Source organism: Pristis pectinata, chromosome 4 (assembly GCF_009764475.1).
Source record: "Pristis pectinata isolate sPriPec2 chromosome 4, sPriPec2.1.pri, whole genome shotgun sequence".
Lineage (NCBI taxonomy): Eukaryota > Metazoa > Chordata > Chondrichthyes > Rhinopristiformes > Pristidae > Pristis > Pristis pectinata.
Genome location: NC_067408.1, coordinates 74,761,708 through 74,782,765, shown reverse-complemented (window position 1 = coordinate 74,782,765; position 21,058 = coordinate 74,761,708). Strand labels below are relative to the sequence as shown.

Below are 21,058 nucleotides of genomic sequence, written 5' to 3'. Positions count from 1 at the left end.
ATTGTGTGGGCAGAAGGGATTAGTTTAGGTAGGCATTTAATTACTAGTTTAATTAGTTCGGCACAACATCGTGGGCCAAAGGGCCTGTTCCTGTGCTGTACTGTTCCATGTTCTATGTTCAAAGTTTTGTTTTGAAATGTAAGCAATGTTATACTGAAGAAAGAGTGAACATTTCAGTATCTCTCACTAAAATACTGGAAAAGCAATATAATTCAAGGTTTAAAAAGGGGACTTCATTTAAAATAATGAAATGCTTGCAGTATCAAGGCAGCAGTTTCTTTCTGTGTCTATCTTATTCCCCCAACGCAGATAGATAACTTCTGGCAAATCCAACACTAAACACTGCTGCAACCCAGAGAGTAGTCTGTCATGTGACACAATCCTGTCTTAAAACAGCAATGATCATTAACAACCAATGCCAAGTGTCCCTGCAAAAATATATATGTGTATTCATCACTGCAATAACTGATTGAAATCTGACAGATATCATATTTTTTACTTAAAGGAACACATTTTATTTTAAGAAGTAATACTAATGCAAGAGCATAGCAATAGTATTTATATAAACGAAATCATATGACATCGGTACTTAAAACCTGCCTTCAATGCAAAATAAGTTCCAACTGCACCAGTCTTTTATGATGGGAGCTTATACAAGAGAATGATCACTTTTGTCCAAAAAAACACACAAAAATTGCAACATGAATTTGTTTTTGCAGATTCTATTTACATTACACAAAAATCGCAACATCTTTTATTTTTGCAGTTTCTATCTACACATTAAATTAAAAATATTGTCCATAGGCAGCAGGGCAGAAGGCCAAATCAGACAACAATCTGCTCATAGTTTCAGCACAGAGTGAAGAATCTGCTCCACGGGATGATTGAAAAGATTGCAGATGGCTGTAACCAATCAATGCCTCACTAATCAATATTAATTACTTTTAACACTATAGTGATCTGTTCCTTTACCAGTCATGGGACTGAAAACCAAATAAAGGTGAGCTATTTGGATTTGATTTGGTTTCTTCACGTGATATAGAATATAACCATGCAGAGTCCCAGATCCCACTCATGATAAACAGTAACTGTAGCCATGCTGAAGACCTGTTACTGCTCGGTAGATATACAAGAAATGTCTCTGCGCTAGTATTCTGCAATTTTCTTTCTCCATACTCTGCAATGGTAGTGACACGTTTACGGATTGAGTCCACCATGTTGCTTGTGACATCTTGAATCCCTCACTTCGTATGAACTGCTTACTTGAACATAAGTCCAGTCTATCAAAGAACATGACTGCAATAAAAGCAGAGTATTTTAGTTAGTTGCAGAGGAGTGGATGAACAGATGGATTTGAGGTTTGCATTCTTCATAGGTTCTTCTGTGTTGTTGTTTGTTAGTAAACAAACAGGTATAGCGATTAACAATGAATCCTTTAATGAATCTGTAATCCTCAGATAAATAGCAATAGAATCACAGTCATACAGCATGGAAGTGGGACGTTCTGTCCACCATCCATACTGACCACAGCGTACCCATCTATATTGACCCCATTTTCCAGCACTTGGCCTCAGTGTCTAGATATTATTAAATGTCACAGAAGTCTCTACCTCTATCACTCCCTCAGGCAGTCCATTCCTGATTCCAACTACCCCCTGGGTGAAAAAATCTTTCCCCATACCTCCTTCAAACTTCCTACCCTTTATCTTTGATCTCTGATATTAGACTTATCTGCTATGGGAAATGTTTCTACCCATCTACCCTATCTATATCCAGTTCAGGTTCCCCCCCCCAAGGGTCCTCTGCTCCCTGGGAAACAAACCCAGTCTCTTCTCATAAATGAAGCACAATAAAAAAAGAAAATGCTGGAAACACGCAGCAGATTAAGCAGCATCTGCAGGAAGAAAAACAGTTAATGTTTCAAGTCAAAAACCCTTTGGACAAAATTAAAATGCAATATTTGGTACATCAATGCATCAAGGTCATACCACAAGGCGCAGTCAGTTCTTAAAGGTACACTTGCATACACTACACTACTTTTCCTTAAAAATAAGAGATAAACCCAAACAAACTATCAACTGTTTACTACCTGAAATTCTATAACTGGTTAACTATTTACAACACAAATTCACTCTGTCTCTTGATCATTTTGTTCACTGAATTCTTCATCACAAGTTGCACTCGATATCTCTGAAGTATCCACTCCAGGCATTAGCAATTCTGATGAATCCTTCAGATGGCCCTCACACGTATCTGGTTTCACATCTTCTTCTGTAATTGCTGCTTCAACATAATCGTACACGTAACTTGGAATATCTTGTATTACACATTCCAGATCACCATCCTTTTGTGTCATCCGTACGCATTAAACTGTCACACCTAAAACTTATCACAGCGGCTAGTAACCTAGCAATACAATTATACTTTGTATTGGGTACATTACGGAATGCCAGAAACTTAGTTCCAACAATCTCTACTTCAGTCACTTCTTGAAACTGTCCATCTTCATTCCTCTGATTTCACACTGATTTCCACCCTAACTCTCATCCTGACTCACTGTACACAGTGGACCTGTCGTCTTTCCTGTTGGCACCTTTGGAAAAATGAAGTCATTCCATCTGACTTTCCCTTTCCGGATCGTCTTCAAGGATGTGACGGTCTTCAGTCCTGTCACATTCTGGCTATGCTGGATTAAGCTGACATTGACAAGTCCATGCCTGCTGTAACATGCTTCACAGAATCTTCTCAGCTTGGAAGTGCTTCCGTATTGCTATGGCCTCCTCTCTTAAAGCACCTACGCTTATCTGCACTTGATTCAATCTATTCAGTAATTCTGTAAATAGCAAGAGTCTGGTAGACACTGACCTCCTCTCCAGAACTCACACAGTTTCATCTTTTCTGTCTATGCCTTTACCACACTCAAATCGAGACTATTTCACTGCAACTCCTTGTGCTGAGCCTATTTCTTCTCACCTTGCTTGTGGATTTTTGTACTGACAACTGATGCCATAAAACTTCTGTGAACTGGCTCCCACATACAGTCTTCTGACCCGTCCGCCTTCAAGTTGTGAAGAACCCCACTGATCCGAAATTGCCGAGGCATTGACAAGTGACACCTTTGATCAGGCTCATCCATGATGGACTGTCTTCATTGGTCTCAGGTTTAGAATATCTTTTCCCCTGCGACAACAGGTCTAATTATTTCTCTAGCTAATTACTTTGGCTTGAAAGTCTATTTCTCAGTCTCGAGCTTGCCTCGAAAGGCACTTCTGTAACCGACGCCTGCTGCCCTAGTATTTTCCTTTCACTTATCTCCTTCACCAGTTGCCCTGCAGCAAAATAGACATGTGCCCAGCCCTTACCAGTGGACACCTGAGCAACCAACAATGCAAATCTTTGACTCGTGAAGAATGTCCTTGGTGTTCTTTTTATGTCTCTGATGGGATCTGTTCTTTGTTAATATTACCCAGTCTAATTGGAAACCCTCTTGTGGGGGTATCACCTTCCCATTCACTGCCATATTGCTTCACTGCACCTCCTGGCTATGTGCCACATGGCTTTGGGTTTTCTTTGTATACAACACATACGCACATGCACACAGGCACGCACACAGGTATGCACACATGCATGCACGCACACACATGCATGCACGCACACACAGGCATGCACACAGGCATGCACACAGGCATGCACAAACACACGTGCGCTCGTGCGCGCGCACACACACACACACACACACACGCACACACTTTGGCCAAACCACTGCCTTTCTTCCTTCCGGGAAGGAGTCACTTCAACTGCTTGGTGCCCTCTCAAGCTCAGTTGTCCAGCTGTTGTCAAATTCCATCTGTCCTGGAGCCAGTGCATCGCCAACCACACCTTGATCATCACTCCAGCCCTCATGGAAAAAGGTGTCTGTGTTCATGGAACCCTCATCCCGAGTTGTACGTTCTCTCACTGTCCCAGGTGCTTGTAAAGTAGCCATTGAACCTCAGCTTCCTTTAGTTATCTCATTCAATTGGCAGCCTTTGACCTTTTCTTCCAGTGTCTGATGGCCAAAGACTCCTTGGTGCCTCTGAAGCCACATGACCAGCGTTCAGCTCTGGTGAAGTTAATGCACCCTGTACATGAGTGCCTCCTGGATCTCTTCGCTGTCCAATACTGAGACCCTATCAGAAAAGCAGAGACTCAGTCCCCATCACTTGTTCCAATCTATGCCCCTGATCACTGTGAACACTCATAGCCTATAACCATAACCAGCTTTGTGGGCCGATCGATCTCTACTAGCCACTAAAAAGTTCACATACCCCATATCTCCTCCATATGTGGTCAACATCATATTGTTTCCTCCTCAGTGGAAAGGTATTTGACATATTTTGAAATGCTTCATATTGATTGAGGTATTTCATTGATTGAGGAATTTCAAATGCACTGCCTATGTCAGTCTGATGCCACAGGATCAATTCTCAATCAACAAGGTGGCCTTAAATGTACCATCCTCATCACCCTCCTTGGGTGTGCATTTCCATTTCCCACCACCTCGTCATTTGATTTGAACATGTGTACAGTATCCCCATGCTTCAGAGCCTTACAAGGACTTTACCGGCAGTTACTTTCTTCAGAGACATGCACCTCCATGCAATATGCCCTACCCAGTGGCAATGGTACCACTGTCCATCTTGAATGGGCATTCTAAGGTTGGGTGGCTCCTGCAACATACAGGGCAAGCCTCCCGCCTATTACACACATGTGACCTAGTTTCCTGCCTACATATCTGCCGTGTCTATGTGACCTAGCAGTGAAGAAGAGAAACAAGCCCTCTTTACCAGCTCTGTGGTATTGTTCCCTGCCTACACCTCAGAATTGTGTACTGGGCAAAATTGGCGTGATCCCATTTAATGATCACTGGGCAAATCTGGTGGCAAGTCTACTCTTTGAACCACTTTGGGTCCTCATGTAGATGACACTCTCAGTATCCTGAGTTCATTTAAAAAAATAGATGGACCATTGAACAGAGGCAGGCATGAATGGGAGCAAGCCATTCAGCCCCTCAATTCTGATTCAGTTACATCATGGCCGATCAGTACCTTAATTCCACCCACCTTCCTTGGTGTATATTTCTCAATATCACTCTGATCAATCAATCTCAGCTACAGAATATTCAATTGATCAAGCCTCAGCAGACTTATTGAGGGGTGAATTCCAGGTTACCATTACTGCTTGTGTGAAAAACTGCTCCCCAGCACCTCATCCTGCAATCTAGCTCTACTGTTAAGGTTGTGCCCCATTGTTCTGGACGAGCCAGTTATGAAGGAACTACAAACTTCTGAAATATGCAGAAAACATCAAATAGCGTGTGGTCTAAAATAAAACTTTGAAGTATTTTGCTGCATTAGAACTTCATGGCAAAAGAGGCAATGGCATAGAAGTTGGACTTTTTACACCTGTTTGTTATGAACAAATGGAAGTTGTTTTATTCCTGTTTTAAAATGATAGCAACCATCTGCTGTTGAAATCCTAGTCATCGTGGAAATTGAGCAGGCAATCCTAAGCGTGATTCACCCTGGCACAGCTCATGTTTTCCTGGCATCATTTGTGCAGAGAGTGACAACATTAACTTGGTCAACTTTATTTAACTCCCCAAGAAAACAAGAAGCAAATCCCATAGTAAGTCAGCAAGGAGACATGAATTAAACAGTCCCCACTTGGATCTCAATGTCTGCTTATTTCACACATCACGATGAGGTCTCACAATACCTACTACAGCAATGTACAGTGAAGGTACATGCTGTAATCTCATTAGAGTGATGAGCCCATGTGCATGGTGCCTTAGGACCACTCGCAGCTTGGGACTCAAAGTGCACTGAAAACGTGCTTCTGTGCTGTGGCTGCCGTGGAGAGAGTTCTTTAAGGTTGAGATTTACATTTCAGGATTTGTGGAAGCCAAAAATGCAAGACTATAATCTCAGTAGAAAACTGCCCTTGGGAACGGCACAGGTTTCAGGTTAACAAAGCAATTGATAACTACCCTAACAATTTGTTAAAGACAATTTCTTCCACTTTTTTTCTGAGTGTCCCTTGTTTGGTTATTTGGCTGGACAAAATAAAGTAATATAAGATAGGGTAGAAGAACGTGTACAGTTACCATCACCAGACTATCTAATGGGTCACTGTCTACTGGACACCACATCTGGGAACTCTTTGGATCTGACCTGACCTTGGGACTCTCAGGTTGCAAGCTGCAGCTCCAGTCAGTTTGTACACACCTGACATTGGGCCTATCAGGTCACGGGCTGCAGGCTCCTATTGGTGCATACACAAGTGACACTGAGCCTGTTGCAGGCTCTATAACATCAAGGACAAACCATACCTTGAAATTAAAGGAGTAGAAGTCTAAACAGACATTGTTGGCAATTTATTACTACCAAGCTATAATTAGTTTTCTATTAATAGTCATAATGGAACTTAATTTATGCTTTTAAACCAACTGGGTTGATAAAGTTTTTTTTAGATTTCTTAATTTTCTCAAGCTGTAGGCACCACTGGCGAGATAAGCATTAATTGCCCATTCCTAATTGCCCTTGAGAAGGTGGTGGTGAGCCATTGTGATACCTGTGCTATGATCTGCAAGGGTATGTGTTACTTTGAGGCTGGTGGATTACTATCACTGTAAGGACCATGTCATATGGCTCATCTTTGCTGACAGCCTCCGTTAAGATCTGACTGTCACGATAAGTCGATGTTTCCTTGTCCTGCTGGTCAGGAATATCACAAAAGAACACCAGAAGAAAACCTTAATACACAATGTCCATTTTCTTCAATTGCTGCAGCCTTTCTGATGAAGGTGCTCCCTCCCACAGTGCAGTTAGGTAGGGAGTTCCAGGATTCAGTTGTAGCAGCAATGAAGGAACTGTGATATATTTCTACTAAGGATGGTAGGAGACTTGGAGGGGAACATGCAAGTACCTGGTGCCTTATCCCCCTTGGTGGAAGGGGTCGCGGGTTTGAGGAGCGCTTTTGGAGTAGCCTGAATGAGTAAATGCTCTATACTTTGCATATGGACACATTGAAGTTACTGTGCATTGGGGGTGGAGGGAATGAAAGCTAAGGGATGGGGTGCCAATCAAATGGGCTTCTTAAGAGTTGTTGGAGCTGCACTCATGCAGGCAAGTGGAGAATATTCTATCTCACTCCTGACCTGCGCCTTGTCGATGGCTGAAAGGTGTTGGGGTGCCAGGAGGTGAGTCACTCACTGCAGGATACCCAGCCTCTGACCTGCTCTTGCAATCGCAATATTTACGTAGCTAGTCCAATTGAGTTTCTGGTCAACTGTGAACGTCTAGGATGTTGACAGCGGGGGTTACAGCAAATTGTCTGGGTGGTCGTCTCTCTCTCTTATCAGAGGTGGGCATTGCCTGGGACTTGTGTGTTGAGAATGTTTCTTGTCATATATCAGCCCAAGCCTGAATTTTTATTCATTTTCTGATGAGTTGAATCTTTACGGATAAACTATAACCATTCAATAACAGCCACATCCAGTCAATGAATTAATGAAAATTTGCAGTCACATCTGTTAACCCTGTCAGTTTTTGGATAATGAAAATCTCCTGCAGTTAAATTCAGTTATTAATCTTTAGATATCATGGATGATACTCAATGTATATAAAGTCTGGATAGGTCCTACATGTTAATCTTAAATGCCAGCAGCAGGATGAGCTATCAAAGAATGATAACATGTTGTCAAATACTTATAACTCCAAGAGGAATCTGAGCATCAGTAATGGCCACACATGCAATCCTCAATCTGTCTTTGTAAAATGGTTATGCTAAATATAAACAATATTACAAAACTGCTTAACACAAAAAAACAGCTTTATGCTGTGAATGGTTTCAACATGCCTGAGAAAGATTGATGGTGTAAATTAACCATTTATCGATTTAATTCACATTGGTTAAACAAGGTTTCGGGCACATATTGACCTCATCCATCAAATATTGTGCACAACATTATTGTTATCCCGTCAGTGCAAAAGTTCCAGCCTTGACACAGTTATGTGAACATCTGACACTGTTATTTGAACACCACCAACCAGCATTTTGGAGATTCAATGCTGACCTTTACCAAAATGTCAGAGTTTAGAATTAAGCTTCTTGTAATATATGTGGGAAATGCATGTTAGCCTTTCACTGATATTATAAACAAGATTTACAAAATAAAACCCAGCCACATTCCTCATCATGTTAATGTACACAACATAATTCACTTTAACTCAGACCACAAGCTATTGCCTATTATTTCAGTCCCACTGCTTGGTAATGGCTTCTCCATAGACAGCAAACACCATCCCCATCATGGACATAAGGATGTGTGTCTGCAGCCCTCAGTTGTTTGCCCACCACTCTGGCAAGGGAGTGAAGTGTGTCGTGTTTGGGTGATGACTGTCATATTTGTGCAGTTTGTAGTCTGTGCAAATCATGAAATCTGGATTGAAGCTTGCAGTGGTATCACTGAGTGGAGGAATGCAGAGTACAAGTTTGATTGGTAGGGACTATTAGTGGGAGTGTGATGAATTGAGTACTGTCTGAGGCTAGTGATGCTGTTGGTGGGAATTGGCATTTGAAGATGCATTTACCGACCTTAACCACTCATGCAAGGACACTGAACTTTTTGTGGCACCACATCCAGATCCTTTGGGCTTGGTTCCTGGCATTGACTACCACAGCCATCTGGTCTATCTGCTCTCTGAGAGTTTGTCTGAAGAGCCTCCAGCCCCCTGTGGATCACATGCCTCCTCTACTCCAGCTCCTATACCAAAGCCTTCAGTGCAGTGTTGGAAGACCCTAGAGCTCTCTCCTGCATAGTGTCATTCTTCAATTTCTCTTCCTGAACAAAACCCAGCATTTGCTTAACAATAATGCACCTCCTTTTAAGGCTAATGGCTGGTTTTAAGGAGTGCTGGCTAGCTTTGAGTGATGTTAACTGTACAATGTATTTGTCCCTTCCTGAGGAGTTAGATTACTAAACTGTAGGGTTAATGGTGGGGATAATCATACCAACCACCAGGCAGCATGGATTTAACATTCTGCCTGTATCAGAAGCAAAGAACACAGATTAATCATGCATCATCACACCCACGCTTGATTTTGATCTATTGTGTTTAGTTTTTACTGAATGATTCCATTTAATTGTAAACAGGAAAACCTAGACAAGGTACTAATGGGAGTGAATAACTGTTGATGTTTTAAGGTGATACCATCTTTTAAAAAGCTTGGAGCAAGGACCCACAAGTTTAGCCTGACAGCCTTGAAATCATCAAGCGATAAATTATGTGGAGAATTTGTTACATTCTCCTTTAACCCATCGTTTTGAACACGTAATATTAACTTGCTCTTGTTTGAAATGCTTTGTTAGAGTGTTCTGGTGAATATAAATTCCTGCTAAACTAATGTGAAAGGTCAACACACTGACATTTGATATTTCGTTGTTAATTTCCTAGTTGTCACATACTGACCTCATCTCAACACTGGTGACCTTACTATAAATGAGGCACTTCATTTTAAATCCCCTCTGACAGCATCAGTTATTCTTTTTACCTTTACTGGTCTGTACTCTCAACATTTGACAATATCTTCAGCTGTTCCTAAATCCTGAAGAGAATAAGGAAGCAAATTTCTACTACAGTGTCAAACAATTTTTACTTCCTCTGTACTTTTTTATTATAATGTAACAGATAAACTCTTAAACCTTATCTCACGTAAATCTTATAAATGTGTTCTAATGGGCATCAATGATCCTGTCTTCCAATTAGATGCAGCAGTGAAGTGGTTATGTTGCTGGGTTGAGCATCTGTTCTTATTTCTTCTTAAACAATTCCTCAGGATTGAGGATGACTTGTTTCCACTTTGGTTCTGTGGGTTCTGATGAGGCCAATGTGGGACCACAGACTATTCCACAGATGGGGGGGGGGTGCAGTGCCTACAAGAAGGCTGGGTGGGTAGTTTGTGAAGTGCTGCACTCCTTGCTGCTAGCGCAGGGTTTCCCTGTGTACCTGGCACACGGACTTGAGGTTCTCAATACCACCCCAAGGTCTCCTTCTCCACTTTGAATGGTCATGAGCCACGCATTCCCAGGTGTCAGTGGGGATGTTGCATTATTTTGAGGAGATTTTGAGTTACATAGACCCTGACCGACTATTCAAAAGATGTGAGTGCAAATTCGGTTTGAGAATTCAACTTAATTTTACATATCTGAAAATGAAGAGACCTGATAGAAGTTTATAATATTATAAGAAGCATAGATAGGGTAGACAGTCATAATATTTATCCCAGGGTAGAAATGTCAAGTACTAGAGGACATGCATTTAAGGTGAGAGAGGAAATGTTTAAAGGAGATGTGCGAGACAATTTTTTTACAGAGTGGTAGGTGCCTGGAATGGGCTGCCAGGGGTAGTGGTGGAAGCAGATACAATAGTGGTGTTTAAGAGGCTGTTGGATAGACACATGAATATGCAGGGAATGGAGGGATATGGATCACGTACAGGCAGAAGAGATTTAGTTTAATTTGGCATTGTGTTCGGTGCAGACATAGTGGGCCAAAGGGCCCATTCCTGTGCTGTACTGTTCTATGTTCTATGTTCAATGAAAAGTGACCAGAATTAGTTAGAAAACACTTCCTTAACCTACCAAACATGCTCATTCTGGATTAATGTAATTCTAATCACACACCAAAATGACTGACTAAAGAAGTGACCTAGTGAGCATTTTGCAGCAGTTCAACGAGATAGAGCACTGTCACCTTCTCGAGCAAACTAGGGTGAACAATTCAACAAGGATTGTAGAAGGTAAAGAGGGGTTCCAAGTGAGATTACATGTGTATCCGTGCTTTTGTTTCCTTGCTCTGGCTGTACAAGGCACTATCTGTAACCATTTAAGAGCCACAGAAGTTAAAACATTATTGGCATTACATTTTACTAAATGTCATGGCTGGAATTTCACAACCAGGTTTTTAATATTATTGTTCTTTTTCCTCGATGGTTAAGAAAATGTAAAATTAGTGATGTTGATACGGAAGTGATTAAGTAAAAATGGATAAAGCAACCTCTCTCAACCCATCCCATGCACAAAGTAGCTGCCCTACTTACCTGCAAAACAACAAGCAGGAAATGCTAATGCAGAGTGAGTTGAAAAGGTGTGCCAGCCCTTGGCAGCTATAAACCAAGAGAGTTGCAGATAATATAAGCTGCTGCATTAATCTTTCATTAAAACAAGCTGCAAAAATACAGTGCTGGCAGTATGCAGGATGTGTGGAGTTTTGTCGAAAGGGCAGTACTGTCTCTGTGTCTCTGCACCGTGAAGTGGCTACTGTCTGTGGGGCTGGTTATGACAGCAACATGGCTGGTCTGTATATTGTGGGAAACTGTGCTTGACTTCCAGCGGGGTATCCCAGTCTTGGGCATTCTGCTCCTGTCTTTCCATTTATTGACTTCAGATTCTATAATTCTTCAATTGGCACTGAATTACATTTGCAGCCTCTTCTTCTTGTTCCACTTGTTGACCACAGCTGGATTTGGGGTCTATGTACATCCCAGGGGATGTGTTACCTGGCATTTTAATATACTCTTATATTATCTACAGTGTAAATAATGTAGATAATTTACATTACGCTTGACATAATTGCAGGAAAAGTCACAACCTTTACAATCTTCTACACATTGTTATGACAGTAAAACATTCTTTCCGACACAGAATATGCAAAGATTATATTTATATGCCACACAAAACAAGAGACTTGAAGGGACTTACTGTGTGCGCTAACCAACTCATATTACAGTACTTGAAGTGTTGTGTGACACTGACTTCTAAACCAGCACTAGTGACAGCACCTGACCTCAGTATTTATTATTGCCTCCAAACAAAAAGACAGATGATCTCTCGCTCATTGATTTCACAGCACAGCAAGCCATTTGCAATTACACATTATTTGGGAGGACTGCTGCAAGTCTTAATACCTGGGCTTACTTGATGAATTTTAATAATATTCTGAAGGTCACAGTTTACCCTTACAGTGGATAATGGCATTGTGCCTTATGTAAGTCAAATGCTAGAAGTATGAAGTTTTGCATTGATTATAAAGAATGAAGTAGGTGGAGGCTAATTTTAACAACCAATGAAAATTGTTGCTGAGATTGCGATGCCTTGTTAACCCAATTTTGAAAAAACTGTTCATTTCAATCACATTTGTGTCAAGCCAGCCTTAACCACATTGTTGAGTTAGCAGAAGGTTAGCTATGGTTAAAGTTAACCTGCATTGCTTTAAACCATCCTGCAGCTCTGTAACTGAAGCAAGTGCTGACATTCACACAGTAAGTGAATCTAACTTCAGAAAAGTTGTAGAATGGCCTAACATTGCATAATCAGGCTCCCTGGTTTCCAGAGGTAGAAAGCATGAAAGATGTCCTATGTCCTCAGAGGACCAGGAGGTCTTGCAGACACACTGAGAAGGCAGCAAGAGTAGATAACCATGGGACTCAATTCCAAGATTCAAGCCACAAAGACTTGGATGCAATCTAATTTTTATCGGAGAGCAAACACGCCACACATTGTTCCTTGTTGAGGCTCTGATCGGAGAATTCTTCCCTGAACGACATGGAGAACACAGCCTTCTGCTGAGAGCACTTCTCCTCCTTCTCTTCCTCCCTCTTCCAGCAGTTTATCTGTCCTCACTCTCCCACTCATCCAAGGAGAATATCTAGTCCAGGGGCAATTAGGTCTGCCCATAATCCTTGAAGTCAGCACCAGTCACACTATTCTCTTTAGACTACTGTAATTTGAAATAACAATGGAAAATCCCAAACGTTTATAGATTTGTAGTTACAGATAAAAGAAATTGACTTGCAATTAACTCATGAGTAGTTGATGATGCCCTCACAAAGCATTGAGACTGATTGTTCCTGTGGCTGAACACATGCTCAGTTCTGTGCGGTTACATATGAAAGCTGGAACATTGAGGTCCAAAGTGCCAGTACTGTAGTAAAATGAGCATTACACACTGATAGATGCCAGGTTCTGCTTCTGTGTAGATGCCCATTGATTGTTCTCTACAATGTGGGTTGATCTCCTCCCCAATGTCATATTCAGCTCAACTCATTCCATAAAAGTATAGTGCACAGGGAACAACATTTTAAGCCCCCTTGGGTTACCACATCAATGAAAAGAACAAACAGTAACAATCTCCATTTCTTGCCAGAAGTCTTTAAAAATCACATTTAAGCAAACAGGAATTTGTGCAGAACTCTGTGCTGGTTTGGAACAGCTTGGTGACCAATTGCTCAGAATTTGAGCTTTAATCACTCTAACGGGAATGCAGGAGGCAAAAAAGCCTCTAAACATTGGGAGTGAGAAGCGCTACTTAATATATCAAATGAGCCAGCTGGGAAACTTACCAGATAAACATCATACCACTGCAGGGAGAGGAACAGAGCTGAAGCTGACAGCGACAGCTGATGGGAATCTGTTTGCTCCTCCAGCACTTGATCTTTACAAGGAACTTTTCTTCCTCTGGCTGCTGTCAATTTTCAAAGTTGAAAATTTTACTGTCTCATTGCCTAGAGGGTCAGCTACATTCTTGGTTGGTGGACTTTTCACTTCCAGCTTCTAAAGGTACTTGACAGAAAATGTTAATTTTAAAGCCTGATGTATATCTTGCGTTGTTTCTGAAATAAGTCATTCAGACTAATAACTGCTGCACCATGCTTTGTGCCAATCATTTGTGGTAAAAAGGAGTGTCCTTTTCAAATCTGTCAAACTGTAGTGATTACTGCTCTGTGTGAACAAGCAACACTTACATAAGCACTCTTCATTTTAATGGTTTTTCTCACTTGGTGCCCTAGCCTCATGGGTTACTGCCTATACAGGCAATAAATGACTCGGAAATGTATTTCTTTTATAATGAACTATGAGGTATTTTATTTTTCCTTTTCTAATCAAGGACTGCTGACGAAGTCATAATCCCCAAAATTTTACATGTTCAAATCTCCATCATGCTGTGAGTTCCATAAAGGGCCCCTATTGATGGAGAAAGTCAGAACTTTCTTCTTTTTATTTACTGAACTGAAGGTCAATTTCTTTGCATGGTGATAAATTAAGCAGTGATAAGCATCCAATGTGAGCAAGTCTCATGTTGGTACTTCCAATATTAGCAGATGTGACAAAGCTTCAATCGAATATTTATTCATGGAAATGCTGTGGTTTGTCTGGGAATGAATTACCTTTTGCTGCTCAGCACTTAAGTTCATATTTCAGATGTGAAAAATCTATTTTGCTGTTTGCTGTGTCCCCCAGAGGAAGCCGCTGTTCAGCTGTGGTTCAGATGATGGTGCTCATGAGAAAGGATTGAAAGATTGTTGGTTCAAATCCTTCTCCAGAAACTGGGCACAGAGAGGGTGGCACAGTGGCGTAGCCAGTGGAGCTGCTACCTCACAGCTCCAGATTCAATCCTCTCAGGTGCTGTATGTGTGGCGTTTGCATGCTCTCCCTGTGACTGCATGGATTTCTTCCTAGTGCTCCAGTTTCCTCCCACATCCCAAACATGTGCAGGTTGGTAGGTTAATTGGCCACTATAAATTACCCCTTGGGTGTAAATGAGTAGTAGAATCTGGGGGGAGTTGATGGAAATGTGGGGAAAATAAAATGGGATTAGTGTAAATGGGTGCTTGATGGTTGGTGTGGACTCAATGGGCTGAAGGGCCTGTTCCTATGCTGTACGACTCCATGACGCTTGTGGGAGTTTACTATGACAAATTGACTGCTGCATCTCCTGTTTTACCACAATGACTGCATTTCAAAAGTACTTCACAGACTATAACATATTGGGATATTTCAAAAGAGACATGAGAAGCATTATATAAAGCAGGTCTTTCCTGACTACCTTCAAAGCTCCATGCAACAGGCCAGTGAAGGTGCAACTCTTGTTCTGTGAAGCTCACACAAACTTTTGATATCTTCATGATTGCTTTGATACCACCGGCAAGAAAATGTGTATTAATTGCAAAGGTGAAGGCCCATATGGTAATGATCAAATATGAACTGTTTAAAAATTAGCGTGTGATATTGAAACCATGCATTTATCATAAACCAACTCCAATACCAGTGGTGTCTGCATCACAATCTCAAAATTATTTGACCTACATCCTACAGATTAAGAAGTGGCTCCAGAGAAACAGATTATCTACTAAGAAATTTGTCACACTGTGACTTATTCAGAGACCCATTGCTCCTGTCAAATGCACGTTATCTGGTTATATATAGCAAAATATATAAAGAAATTACAAAGGGTTAGAGCTGATTGGCAAAGTAAGTTAGCACACAGGGGAGCCAAAGATAGATGGGGACGAGCGGAAAGGGTTCCAGCTAAAATTAATTTTTATGATCTTATGTCAATTAATAGCAGGCACAGTAATACAGCACAGAGCTGCCACTAATTAAACACTAATCGACACAATTGGCTTTATTGGTCAGAAAAGCTCTAAGGATGACTGAAACAAAAAAATTATATTTCTTCTGAGATTTGGACTGTGAAGGACGGGAAGGCAAAATAAAGGGAGCTTCATCTCAAACTACATTTACTCAAGAGGACAAATTGAGGGCACTGATTCTGATTGTAACTGCCCCTGTCCAGTGGTTGGGGAATGACAATGGGTTTACCCACTTTTTCCTCATCCCGATTTGATTGGTTGTAGTGCTGACTGGCATTTGTTACCTCTTTGATGGTGCCGCCTACAGCTGTCTGAACCCTGCTCTCAGGATCCCCTTCCCCAAGTTCCACCAGTTGTCCTCTTTGTCTTAGTAACGTTAGAAATCTCCTCTAAATACTTCCGAATTTCAGCCTCCATGACTAGCATTCCAATATTAAACCTGTGAGATGGGTATGAGAAGGTGTAGGTGAAAAAGGTAAATAAACAATAAAAACTCTTTATTGAACTGCCCACACAATGACTACTGTTATTTTCATTTCTTCCCTCATGGGATATGGCATCACTGGTCTTTATTGTCCATCTGTAATTGCTTCTGAACTTGGATGTCTGGAGACACAGATAGGAGACTGCCGATAAGGGTTTATTCAACAATGGTGATTCAATGGATACCACCACTGAGGCTTTATTTGAACTTAAATTCACAACAGCCAGTGTGGGATTTGAACTTCCAACCCCAGAACAAGCTGTCTAGATGTTAGTTTAGTACCTTAACCATTATGTGACTGTACACTGGGTGTCCTGGGATGGAGAAGCAGTACGCTTCTAAAAATGGGCTTCTACAAGTGAGGGAGCTTAATTTAGAGTTACTCCCACTGTGCAAGTCTCCCCTGGTGTGAAGAACAGTACCAGTGAAAGCTGAAAGACTCCACAATGGAAGTACCTTTAATGGCACCCTCTGTGGACCAGGAGGAACAGGAATGCTTCTCATCTGGGCCTCAAAAGTCCTTTCCTTCTCACCTCCTTTCTCCTCCCTACTCGTGGAACTCTCCTCCTATCAATCAGAATCCCTCTCCAGCTCCAAACTTAACCTTTTGCCCCTGGCCTGATTGGCGATCTCTCTCCTTTATTCACAGGGTCCTCAACTTCAGTCCTTGCTGTTAGCTTTCCTTCTTGACAGCTGGCTGTAAGGGCAGCTACTGGTGGGAAATGGAAACGAAAAAATGTTAATATGATCCTGGCATTAAATTCAACAGGTTCTCCACGTCCCATCCTTGTTGGTTCTTGCTTCTCCATTAACATCAATGTACAAATCTGTTCCTAATTACTTTTCCCCTGCCCATTCTGGAAACTCCCCTTAGGGCATTGTCTATACTAAATACGCTGTATAAATTCAAGGAATTTCTGTTGTTGCATTGTGGAACATCAAGGCCGAGTTAACTAATGCATTGACCAAATTTTGAACAATACTCTGAGAAGGGGCATCATGGGTATAGAATGTTCCATTAGCAATAATTAATATCAAGTTGTCAATCTCACAGCTCATGCAGGGAATAGGGGCACGATCCTGTTTCAGCAGGGGTTTGATAGTTTAGATTGGGAAGGGAAGGGCTTCCTCCAGAGCTGCCTGTGCTACATCTCAACTCAGAGCCCAAACCTGGAGCAGAGATCCATTCTCCAGCAATGATAATGTCCAGTAAGCATAAGACATCACCATAACACGTGGTTTGGAGAAGGGCCAATGAGAACTGAAAATAAAAATTAAAGCAAATTCAGCAGAATTCATTGCAGTGTATTAGAACATGGTTGTTATATAGCAGGAACTGGGAATTATGTGCATGTGTGACCACCTCTTATACACTGTGCACACTTCTCCCTCTGGTGGTAACTCAGGGAAGCCTTTAAAAGGAAATGGATAAGCACATGGGAGAGAGAAACACGAAGATTTGCATGAAGTCCATTTGGAGTGTAAAAGCTGAAAGTGACCATTTAGACAGAATGCCCCATTGTTATGCTGTACGTTCTACATTAATTAAGAATAGGACTGTTAGGTGAATCGGAAAGGACAATAAGGGAAAAATTGCACTCATATGATCTTGTCCAACTTTCCCAGAACTACTTACTTCTACCAGTATTTGCTTCTTCCAACAATCTGAAAGTTATTAAAACTTAAATTTGGTTTCGTGTAATCAATGCTTCTTCCATTGCCTCGCCTTCTCTCTTCAGCTTTGCTAACTGTGTACCTAAGTCCTTAATTTCGCTAGTGTTTCTGAAAAAGAAAATGAAAACAAGGAATATAGAGGAAATAAGACTGGCAGAATGTCTTTCAGTGAACCCATGGCAAATATGAGACAGATTGAAGGAAGTGCATGACTTATTACCTGCCACTCTCAATAAGTATGCTTCAAGGAGCTGTTGTTGATGGATGTGATAGGCAAATTAAAAGGTAACAATTGAACATACTTAGTTGTGTGGAATATTATTGAAGGCAATGTCAATTATCCTTCATAATTTACAAACCACTGATGAAATCCTTAGGATCGAAAGGTTCATATGTGCACTCATTAAGAATGCAGTTTTTGAGATAAAAACAAAAATTTCTAGAAGTGCTCAGCCATTCAGATAGCAATTCAGTGGAGAAAGAAAAAGAATTAGCATTTCTGAACCTTCAATAAAGGGTCACTGACCTGAAACATTAATTCTGTTTCTCTCCTGGCAGGTGCTGCCTGACATGCTGACCAGTTCCAGAAATTTCTGCTCTTGCTTCAGAATTCCAGTATCCAGTGTTTTGCTTTGCTTTAGTGAGAATAGAATCCTGTCAGAGAAAATGAGAATTATAAAGTCTTTCTAAAAATGATCTTCTTGCACTTCCCAAGCAGCCAAAGGCCAGTGAACTGGTTTGCAAATTAGATATGGAGTAAGTAATTGGTAAAAGGCTACCTGAAGATTTGCCTAATCTCAGTTTGATCCATGTATCCTTGTGAGATCTGAGTTCCAGCCAACTTAAGCAATGTTTGCAGGGCAGTAAACAGTAGAGTGATATTTGAATTTCTGATAAATTCTTAAAATAAATATAACCAATAATGCTGTTTGCTATTCTCCCAATTTGTAATGTTCCTTCTATCTCTAATGTGACCTTCCCTGCATCTTTTCTTTACTGTTCCTCTAATCAGAACATTATTATGTCTGGTCCTTCCCCTTTGTACTTATATTGTCCTTTGGGGGTGTGTGAGGAGCTGTTTGACACCTGCTTAATAGGGCTCATCATAGGGCTTCTCAGGTAAAGTGTGCAATTAATTTTCAATCTGAGGAAGAAAATTTGATCAGGTGATTGACCAAATACAACAAAGAAAAACACTGTTTAGCTTCCAAAAGGTAAGTAAATAATTCCACCATTGGAGGTAGAGATTCTTTTAAATCCAGAGATATTTCAAAATGTTTCCTCATAATTTCATATTAGAATAAATGCAGAATGTTAATAATAAACAGGCCTCAAAAAGAGGATCAAAGTTTTGATTCTAGTCTTATTAAAATATAAATTTTAGCTTAACATGGAACCATTGAAGTAGAATAACATCTCCAGAGACAGATTATCTACTGACATCTTTTACAAACCCACTGACTCCCACAGTTACCTTGACTACACCTTTTCCCACCCTGTCACTTGTAAGGATGCTATCCCCTTCTCTTAGTTCCTCTGCCTACACCACGTGTTCTCATGATTAGGCTTTCCATTCCAGGACATCTGAGATGTCCTCTTTTTTCAGTAAACAGGGTTTCCCCTCCACCACCATCATTGCAGCCCTCACCCGCATCTCCTCCATTTCCTGCACATCTGCCCTCACCCCATCCCCCCTCCAGCATAACAGAGACAGGGTTCACCTTGTCCTCACCTACCAGCCCACGAGCCTCTGCATCCAACACATCATGCTCTGCAACTTCCACCATCTTCAATAGGATCCCACCACCAGGCACATCTTCCCCTCCCCTCCCCTCTCCGCTCGTTCCTCCCCACCAATCACCCTCCAGGCACTTCTCCCTGCAACCGTGCAGAGTGTCACACCCGCCCCTACACCTCCTCCCTCACCACCATTCAGGCCCCTAAACAGTCCTTACAAGTGAGGCAGCGCCTCACCTGTGAATCCATCGGGGTCACTTATTGCATCTGGTGCTCCTGGTGCGGCTTCCTCTACATCGGTGAGACCCAACGCCGATTGGGTGACCACTTCGTCGAGAACCTTCACTCCGTCCGCCACAACAACCGGGATCTCCCAGTGGCCAGCCATTTTAATTCCACTTCTCATTCCCACACTGACATGTCTATCCATGGCCTCCTCTACTGCCACGTTGAGGCCAGACGCAGGTTGGAGGAGCAACACCTCATATTCCGCCTTGGGAGTCTCCAACCTGACAGCCTCAACATTGATTTCTCTAACTTCTGGTAACCTCTCCCCCCTGTTTTCCTTTCCCTTCCCCTCCCCATTTGTTTTCCTTCATTCCTGTGACCCCTTCTCTTTCCCCTCCCTCACCTTCACGAACTGCCTACCTCCTTCCCTTTATTCCATGACCTACTGCCCTCTACTATCAGATTCCTTCTTCTTCAGCCCTTTTCCCCTTCCACCTATATCCTCCTAGCTTCTCACATCATTCCCTTTTATTCCCTTCCCCCACCCACCTACCTTCCCCCTCTCACCTGGGCAGCTATCACCTGCCAGATTGTGCTCCTCCCCCTCCCGTACCCTTTTATTTTGGCTTCTGCCCTCTTCCTTTCCAGTCCTGATGAAGGATCTCAGCATGGAACATCGACTGTTTATTTCCCTCCATAGATGCTGCCTGACCTGCTGAGTTTCTCCAGCATTTTGTGTTCATTGTTCCAGATTTCCAGCATCTGCAGAATCTCTTGTGTCTGTAAGATTATACACTGCTGTGCCTTCTCCCTTGACCAAAAGATACAAGTAGGATAGAGAACATAGAATTCAAAGTAAATCTTAATGATGGGATTAAGGGTGACTCGATTGAATAAAGTTTCTGATGTACTGAGCAACTTCAGGATTAATAGCATAATCCAAAAATTTGTGTAAAACAGATTCAGTTAACAGCTGTGACTTCTCCCTTGTTAAAGATTTGATGTTTGTTAAATGAATGTTTTACACAAATTTTTGGATTATGCTATTAATCCTGAAGTTGCTTAGTACATCGTAAACTTAATTCAATCGAGTCGTCCTTAATCCCATCATTAAGATTTGCTTTGAATTCTATGTTCCCTATCCTACTCGTAACTCTTTTGGTCATTCATTGCAACCCTATTACTTCTCCCACCAATCTGGGAAAAGACATGAGAAATTTTGAGGCCATAAGACCATAAGACATAGGAGCAAAATTGGGCCATTTGGTCCATCGAGTCTGCTCTGCCATTCGATCTTGGCTGATTTATTTTTCCCTCTCAACCCCATTGTCCTGCCTTCTCCCCGTAACTTCCGGCACCCTTACTAATCAAGAACCTATCAACCTCCACTTTAAATGTACCCAATGACTTGGCCTCCACAGCCATCTGTGGCAATGAATTCCACAGATTCACCACCCTCTGG

The 21,058-nt window shown here is 41.6% G+C and overlaps 1 protein-coding gene across 4 annotated transcripts in view; it reads left to right on the top strand.

Annotated features, from left to right (window-relative positions):
• LOC127569910 (galactosylgalactosylxylosylprotein 3-beta-glucuronosyltransferase 1-like) overlaps positions 1 to 21,058 on the top strand; it is an 85,776-nt gene that overhangs the window by 32,117 nt on the left and 32,601 nt on the right. The window contains exon 1 of one of the 4 annotated variants that reach the window (XM_052014963.1): positions 13,537 to 13,659. The exons of the other annotated variants lie outside the window; for them this stretch is intronic. The gene's annotated coding sequence lies outside the window, so the exon portion shown is untranslated. Of the gene's footprint in view, positions 1 to 13,536; positions 13,660 to 21,058 lie in introns of those variants that run through there. 4 annotated transcript variants of the gene reach the window in all.